Source organism: Hylobates moloch, unplaced genomic scaffold, assembly GCF_009828535.3.
Source record: "Hylobates moloch isolate HMO894 unplaced genomic scaffold, HMol_V3 SCAFFOLD_8, whole genome shotgun sequence".
In the NCBI taxonomy this organism is placed as follows: domain Eukaryota; kingdom Metazoa; phylum Chordata; class Mammalia; order Primates; family Hylobatidae; genus Hylobates; species Hylobates moloch.
In genome coordinates, this window is record NW_026652283.1 from 105778809 (window position 1) to 105787074 (window position 8266).

The window sequence follows — 8266 nt, forward strand, 5'->3', positions numbered from 1 at the left end:
ACCTGGCCCTCCTGCAGAATCCTGCATGGAGGCCTGGGGGCAGTGGACTAGCAGTGTCTTGGGAGCAAGGTAGAAATTCAGAGGCCTGCCGGACCAGCAGTGGCCTTGTGGTTGGGACAAGGAGGGCATTGGCCTGATTCCTGCAGGGCAAGGACATCAAAAACAGCTGGCAACACACAGAAAAGGCAAGTCTGACTGGCAGAGGCAAGTAAGGACAGAGCCAGCAGACATGTGTACAGCCTCCCAGGAACTTAGATCGCCTGAGGCATGGTTACCCAAAAGAACATGATTTTTAAAGTGGAAGTCACCGGTTGTTTTAAATTGGCAAGATTAAGTTTTCCACCTTCAGCAAAAAATGAATGCACAAGAACTAAGTTAATTTTAGAAGAGACAAATGAAGAGAGTTCCATCTTTGTGCATTTGAATTGCTGATGTTGGGGTTATTCAACTTTAAACTTGTTAGAAACATTCAGTTTGCACTGCTCTGGGCTAAGACTAGCATGTCTTCCTGAAGGAGTTCAAGTCTTGGAGGTTTGTTAGGACTTTGGACATCAGAAAGGAAAACAGAATGTGAAAAAGCCCAGAGATAATAAAGCTCAACCCATAACCTTGATGTGGGTGACAGAACTGCAGGGAATCTGAATTCTGCCTCTGTCTCCCACACCTCCAGTGGATGTAGGAAGCTCTAAGCCAAGGTCGGCGGGATGCTGAGTGGAGTTAGTGGGTGCAGGCGGGTGCTCTGACCTAACTCTAGTTCTCACCAGCTGAATGGAGTGTGCTGGGTCACCCAGGGAAGCCACAGCTGTCACCACATGGGGCTGGTGGAGCCTAGTCAGGGTTGTGTTTGTGATGGGAGCAAAGAAAGAGGTACCCAAGAAGACAGTCATCTTTGGGATCTAGCAGTCATTGACCATACATTATTCATTCATACCCATCATTCAGTCATTATGCATGTTTGTAACACACACAGAAGGAAATCTTGCTGCTAAAATGAAGGATCTAGAAATAAATTGCACTGGCAATGAAGGGGAAATCCCATCATCCCTGGGGCCTTCCAGGACCAGCTTCTTTTTATTATTATTATTATTATTATTATTATTATTATTATTATTATTATTATACTTTAAGTTCCGGGATATGTGTGCAGAACGTGCAGGTTTGTTACATAGGTCTTGGTTTGCTGCACCCATCAACCCATCAACTACCTTGGGTATTTCTCCTAATGCTTTCCCTCCCCCAGATCCCCTACCCTCTGACAGGCCCCGGTATGCGACGTTCTCCTCTCTGTGTCCATGTGTTCTCATTATTCAACTCCCACTTATGAGTGAGAAAATGTGGTGTTTGGATTTCTGTTCTTCTGTTAGTTTGCTGAGAATGATGGTGTCCAGTTTCATCGATGTCCCTGCAAAGGACATGAACTCATCCTTTTTTTATGGCTGCATAGTATTCCATGGTGTATATGTGCCATATTTTCTTTATCCAGTCTACCCAGTCTATGATTGATGGGCATTTGGGTTGGTTTGCTGCTGTGTAGTATTCCATGGTGTATATGTGCCACATTTTCTTTATCCAGTCTGTCCAGTTTATCACTGATGGGCATTTGGGTTGTTTTGCTATCGTGAACAATGCCACAAAGAACATATGTGTGCATATGTCCTTACAGTAGAATGATTTATAATCCTTTGGGCATATACCCAGTAATGGGATAGCTGGGTCAAATGGTATTTCTGATTCTAGATCCTTGAGGAATCACCACACTGACTCCCACAATGGTTGAACTAGTTTACAGTCCCACCAACAGTGTAAAATTGTTCCTATTTCTCCACATCCTCTCCAGCACCTGTTGTTTCCTGACTTTTTAATGATCACCATTCTAACTGGCGTGAGACGGTATTGCATTGTGGTTTTGATGTGCATTTCTCCAATGACCAGCAATGATGATCTTTTTTTCATATGTTTGTTGGCTGCATAAATGTCTTCTTTTGAGAAGTGTCTGTTCATATCCTTTGCCCACTTTTTGATGGGGTTTTTTCTTGTAAATTTGTTTCAGTTCTCTGTAGATTTTGGATATTAGCCCTTTGTCAGATGGATAGATGGCAAAATTTTTCTCCCATTCTGTAGGTTGTCTGTTCACTCTGATGATAGTTTCTTTTGCTGTGCAGAAGCTCTTTAGTTTAATTAGATCCCATTTGTCAATTTTGGCTTTTGTTGCCATTTCTTTTGGTGTTTTAGTCATGAAGTCTTTGGCCATGCCTATGTCCTGAATGGTATTGCCTAGGTTTTCTTCTAGGGTTTTTATGGTTTAAGTCTTTAATCCATCTTGAGTTAATTTTTGTATAATGTATAAGGAAGGGGTCCAGTTTCAGTTTTCTGCATATGGCTAGCCAGTTTTCACAACACTATTTATTATATAGGGAATCCTTTCCCCATTGCTTGTTGTTGTCAGGTTTGTCAAAGATCAGGTGGTTGTAGATGTGTGGTGTTATTTCTGAGGCCTCTGTTCTGTCCCATTGATCTATATATCTGTTTTGGTACCAGTACTGTGCTGTTTTGGTTACTGTACCCTCGTAGTGTAGTTTGAAGTCAGGTAGCATGATGCCTCCAGCTTTGTTCTTTTTGCTTAGGGTTCTCTTGGCTATTTGGGCTCTTTTTTGGTTCCATATGAAATTTAAAGTAGTTTTTTCTAATTCTGTGAAGAAAGTTAATGGTAGCTTGATGGGGAGAGACACATTCTATAAATCTATAAATTACTTTCGGCAATATAGCCATTTTCATGATATTGAGTCTTCCTATCTATGCGCATGGAATGTTTTTCCATTTGTTTGTGTCCTCTCTTATTTCTTTGAGTGGTGGTTTGTAGTTCTCCTTGAAGAGGCCAGAACCAGCTTCCTGAAAAACAGGAAGTTCTCAAGGCTGACTTCCTGGAGATGGAAGCTGAGGCCACAGATTGTAAAAGCCTTGGTTTCAGGGGACCCTCTCCAGGTTCTGCAAGGGGCTTCTTCAAACCTCTGTGTGTGGAGTCATTTTGTGCTGAGGAGCAGCTCCTTCCTGGCCCTGCACCTTCAAGCTCTCCCTGGGATGCTACAACATAAGGGGCATACGTTCTAGACACGTGTTTATTTCTCTTTTGCATCCTGTCTTCATCCACTCCGAAGGTCTATCTTGAGTTCCTATAACACTGTGACTCCCTCAAGACAGACTCTGCCAAAACCAAGATACCCACTTACCTGAGTGGAAGAGGTGTTACTGAAACACCACGGGTTCCATCTGGGTCCCATTGCTCACCACATAGAGAGCCAATCACTGAGACGAGTATCGCCAGGGAAGAAGGCTTTTTCTTCAGGTGACGTTATCCTGGAGAATGGGAGATAAGTCTCAAATCCATCTCCTCAATGGACTAAAATTGGGGGTTTATGTAGCTGGGAAGGAATGGAATTGTGTGTGGGAAAACAGGAACTAGGGAAGGGTAAGGAAAACGAATAAAGTGTCTGATGTCTTACTGTCTGGATGCAGTGATCTGGTGAATTTCAGTCCTTTGCCTAAGGGTCAGTTTCCTGAAGAAGGAACCCAGATGAGACAAATAAGTTTCAAGTTTTAAGATGGGGGTGTCAATTTCTATGTTTATTCAGGAAAATCATAAAGGTCAGGCATGATGCCTCGCACCTGTAATCCCAGCACTTTGGGAGGCTGAGGCAGGTGGATTGCTTGAGGTCAGGAATTTGAGGCCAGCCTGGGCAACATGGTGAAACCTCATCTTTACAAAAAATACAAAAACTAGCCAAGTGTGGTGGTGCATGCCACCACACGTGTGGTCCTAGCTACTCGAGAGGCTAAGGTCAGAGGATCACCTGAGCCTGGGGAGGTTGAGGCTGCAGGGAGCTGTGATCACACTTCAGCCTGGGCAACAGTGAGAACCTGTCTTAAAAAACAAAAAATATAATTTACAAATTTAATTTCCATGCATATCATATTTGACTTGTATAGGAAAATAAAGATCCTGTTGCATCTTGAACATGATCTAGAAAAAATGTTTATACTGGTAGGAGGATCACTTGAGCCCAGGAAGTTGAGGCTGCGGTGAGCCGTGATCACACCACTGAACCCAGCCTGGGCAACACGTTCATTAAAAACAAAAAACAGGCCAGGCACAGTGGCTCATGCCTGTAATTCCAGCACTTTGGGAAGCTGAGGCAGGTGGATCATATGAGGCCAGGAGTTTGAGACCAGTTAGGCCAAAGTGATGAAATCCTGCCTCTACTAAAAATACAAAAATTAGCCAGGTATGGTGGCGGGTGCCTGTAATCCCAGCTGCTTGGGTGGCTGAGGCATGAGAATTGCTTGAACCCGGAAGGTGGAGGTTGCAGTGAGCTGAGATTGCACCACTGTACTCCAGCCTGGGCGACGGAGCGAGACCCAGTCTCAAAAACAAAACAAGACAAAAAACAAAAAAAAAACCCATAAATATCAGTTATATGCGATGATAGGGCTGGATTCAGAAGGGAGCCCAGTTTTCAACTCTTCTTTGAAATTCCTGCTTCCTGAAAAGGCCATTGAGCTCTGAAAGATTTGGGACTAAAAACCTATCTCAGGAATCTTCCCCTGAGCTAAAGGCCACTTGAGTTGGGGCCATTACTTACCTTGGTTGGAGGAGGGTAACAATGCTTGCTGCACATTGGAGAGTCTTAACATGCCTCTTACGGAGGAGACGGACACTGGTGCAGGGTTCGCACTCTGGTGCTGCATATGTTGCCAAGAGCCTGTCTGCTCCTACCAGGCCAGGTAGCATGAGTGATGCCCCCTCAGCTCCTCCCTGTGGACTTAGGAGGGTGGCCTTCCTACTCTTGCGCACAGCCACTTAGGGCAAATCTGCAAAGCATATGTTGCATGTCGAAGCATAGGTCTATTTGGATTATCCTTCTTCTATTTTCTCCTGACAGCTTCCTTTCCAAGAAATCAAGAAAGAAAACAAAAGCTAGCCAGGGGTGGTGGCTCATGCCTGTGATCCCAGCACTTTGGGAGGCCGAGGCAGGTGGATCACGAGGTCAGGAGTTCGAGACCAGCCTGACCAACATAGTGAAACTCTGTCTCTACTAAAAATACAAAAAATTAGCTGGGCGTGGTGGTGGGCACCTGTAATCCCAGCTTCACACGAGGCTGAGGCACGAGAATCGCTTGAACCTGGGAGGTGGAGGTTGCAGCGAGCCGAGATCGTGCCACTGCACACCAGTCCAGGTGACAGTGCAAGACTTCGTCTCAAAAAGAAAAAAAAAAATTAGGTGTGGTGGGGGGGTGCCTGTAATCCCAGCTACTCGGGAGGCTGAGGCAAGAGAATCACTTGAACCCAGGAGGCAGAAGTTTCAGTGAGCCAAGATTGTGCCACTGTACTCCAGCCTGGGTGACAGAGTGAGACTCCATCTCAAAGAAAAAAAAAAAGCTGAAAACATTTATTAAAAAAAAGGAAGAAGGAAACTGCAGAATATGCAACAATTAAGTAGTAGGTATTTGGTCTTCTGGGGAAAAATATTACAACCTACTTGCAAACCTTTGTTGATGACCTGAGTGGTCGCTGTCTTGATACCATGAGATACCACTTCACACTCACTAGGATGGCTACAATCAAAATCACAGTGGTTGGCAAGGATGTGGAGAAGCTGGAAACTTCCTAAGTCATTGCTGGTGGAAATGATAATGGCGTAGCCACTATGGGAAACAGTCCGGAAGTTCCTCAGTTAAACATAGTTACCACAGGACCAGCTAGTCGACTCCTAGGGTATATACCTAAGAGAATTGAAAACATATGTCCACACAAAACTTGTACATGAATATTCATAGTAGTAGTATTCATATTAGCACTAAAGTAGAAGCAACTAAAATATCCATCAATTGATGAATGAATAAATAAAATGTGGCATATCCTACAATGGAATATTACTCAGGATAAAAAGGAATGAAGTATCAATACGTGCTACAACATGAATGGACCTTAAAAACACGCTAAGTGAAATAAACCAGACCAAAAAAATTGTATGATTCCATTTGTATGAAATTTCCAGAATAGGCAAACGCATAGAGGCAGAAAATAGATTAGTGGTTGCCAGGGGCTGAAGCCAGGAGATGAGAAGTGAGAGCTAATGGGCACTGAGCTTCTTTTGGGGGTTATGAAATGCTCTGGGAGAAGACACTGATGATGGTTGTGTGGCTTCATGTATGTACTAAAAAGCATTGAAATGTACACTTCACTAAGGTGAATTTTATGGCATGTAAATTACATCTCAATTTTGAAAGCCTCTTCATTAAGAACACAAGAGCTTGCTCCTGTAGCACATATACTAAAATTGGAATGATACAGAGATTAGCATGGCCCCTGCACAAAGATGACACACAATTCGTGCAGCAGTCCATGTTCATAAAAAGAACACATTTGCACTCCAACTTACACAACCCCTGATCATCTTTGATTCTATTAATTTTTTTCCCCCTCTGGTAAAACCCCCAAGAGGAAAAATACTTCCCTTTTCTAAATTGCTCACTAGAGTGACTAGAATGGTGTCTAATAAATTCTTTTTTTATAATGAAAATGCAATAATTATTTTATATTTAGGGCATCTGTTGAAGAGGGGGATTGTTACACGATCATGTTCCTGTCGTAAAGAGGGATTTAAACAGTTCCTCTGATCTTTTAAATATTCAAAAAGATTATTTTTGAAACTGCTGTTTAAATGGAGAAAGTAGGATTTAAGAAGGTGCAGCTTCAAAGCTGGAATTCGTAGAGCCATAGAGAGTGTATAAAGCAGTATCACATAATAAAATTAAAGTGTTCCTACCAATTGTAAGGGCATTCTTTTGTGACTAAAGCATTTCTTACAGTGTTCAAACATATCTTAGTATACTAAAGAGAAACGGAAACATTTTACATGTAGACTTTATTTTATAGGAATGATGGTGCCTTCTGGGTCTTACTTCACTGGGATTTTTAAAAATCAAGGAAATATATATGAATGTGCTTTGCTCCCGCTGAAGAAATGTGGCATATAAATCCAAAACATTGTTATCTTAATTCAATAAAACTTTATGGAAATGATATAAAAGCACCTGGTGAATTCTAGTTTATGCTCTAATTACCGACACAAAACATTTTTCACTCACTACATAAAAGGGTTATAGCCCTATTTTTTTTTATTAATGCGAGCTTGAAATGAAACTCACTTCCCAGTAAGGAGGTGATTCGCTGTCAAATCATGGGAGAAGGATTGTCTGACGACGAAAGTTGATAGTCACATCCACCTGTTCCTACCCCGCCTCACCACACCACACTCTGGAGCAAACAACTCCTTTTTCTTCTTTTTATTCTAAACTGCGCTTGAGAAGACTATTTATACAATTTCACGCAAACTAAGGGGAGCACATTGCGTTCTAGTCTTCTTTTCTTCTCCCCCTCTCTCTCGTTTTTCACAGAACCTAATTATTGGACACATGGCTCTCTTAAAACAATCAAGAACAGAAAGGCATGTCCTCTTTGCCGTTCCCTCTGGCTCTGAGGAAAGGCAGCCTGTTCAGGGTTTAGGGCCCTGGAATTTTTTTCTGAGCAATAACCAGCCTGAAGTGGGCTCTGCCAGTGGAGTCCTCTGGGGCTGAGTTATCAGAATCCCCAGAGATGCTCATTCTCTGCAGGACATGGAAGTCTACCTTGACCAGAGAAGGGGTGAGAACTTTTGCTGGGGTCCTTTCACCTGCTCCACGTAGACCCCCCACCAGAAGTCTGCACCCCTCCCGCCCCCTTTGGTCTCGGCAGGAAGTTTCACACTCGCTTGTCTGGCCCTGAAACAAGCTTCCTCTTTCTCAGATGCAAGGCCACCTACTCGCTCTGGAATTCCTTCACAGACTAACCAGGCCCTCCTTGGGCAGGCCCCAAAAAGAAAAACGATTAATGTGGCTGATACGTACATTGCAGACTGTCCGTCAACAGGAGTGGAAAAAAGCCACCTTTGGGGGCTGTCCCTAGGCTTAAGCACAACAGCGAGTTCCCAGCTTCAAAGGAGCTTTATCTAAAAGCCATTTTTCTCTGGAGCTGAGAGGAGCAGGGAGAGCGGGCAGCCGGCCAGCCACAGCTGGAGAGAGGACTCTAAAAGCCTGTTGAGCACCAGCTCCTTTGCTGGGTTGCCGGCTCTGGTTTTATTTTGGCCGTGTCAGATTCTGGCTTGAGTTTGCACTGATGTTGCCAGCTCATTCGTTATGCCCATAAAATAATAATGCCAGCAATAACAAC

The 8266-nt window shown here is 43.4% G+C and overlaps 1 pseudogene; it reads left to right on the forward strand.

Annotated features, from left to right (window-relative positions):
* The first annotated feature begins 6309 nt into the window (after positions 1 to 6309).
* LOC116473952 (U6 spliceosomal RNA) lies at positions 6310 to 6408 on the forward strand (annotated as a pseudogene).
* The last annotated feature ends 1858 nt before the right edge of the window (positions 6409 to 8266 follow it).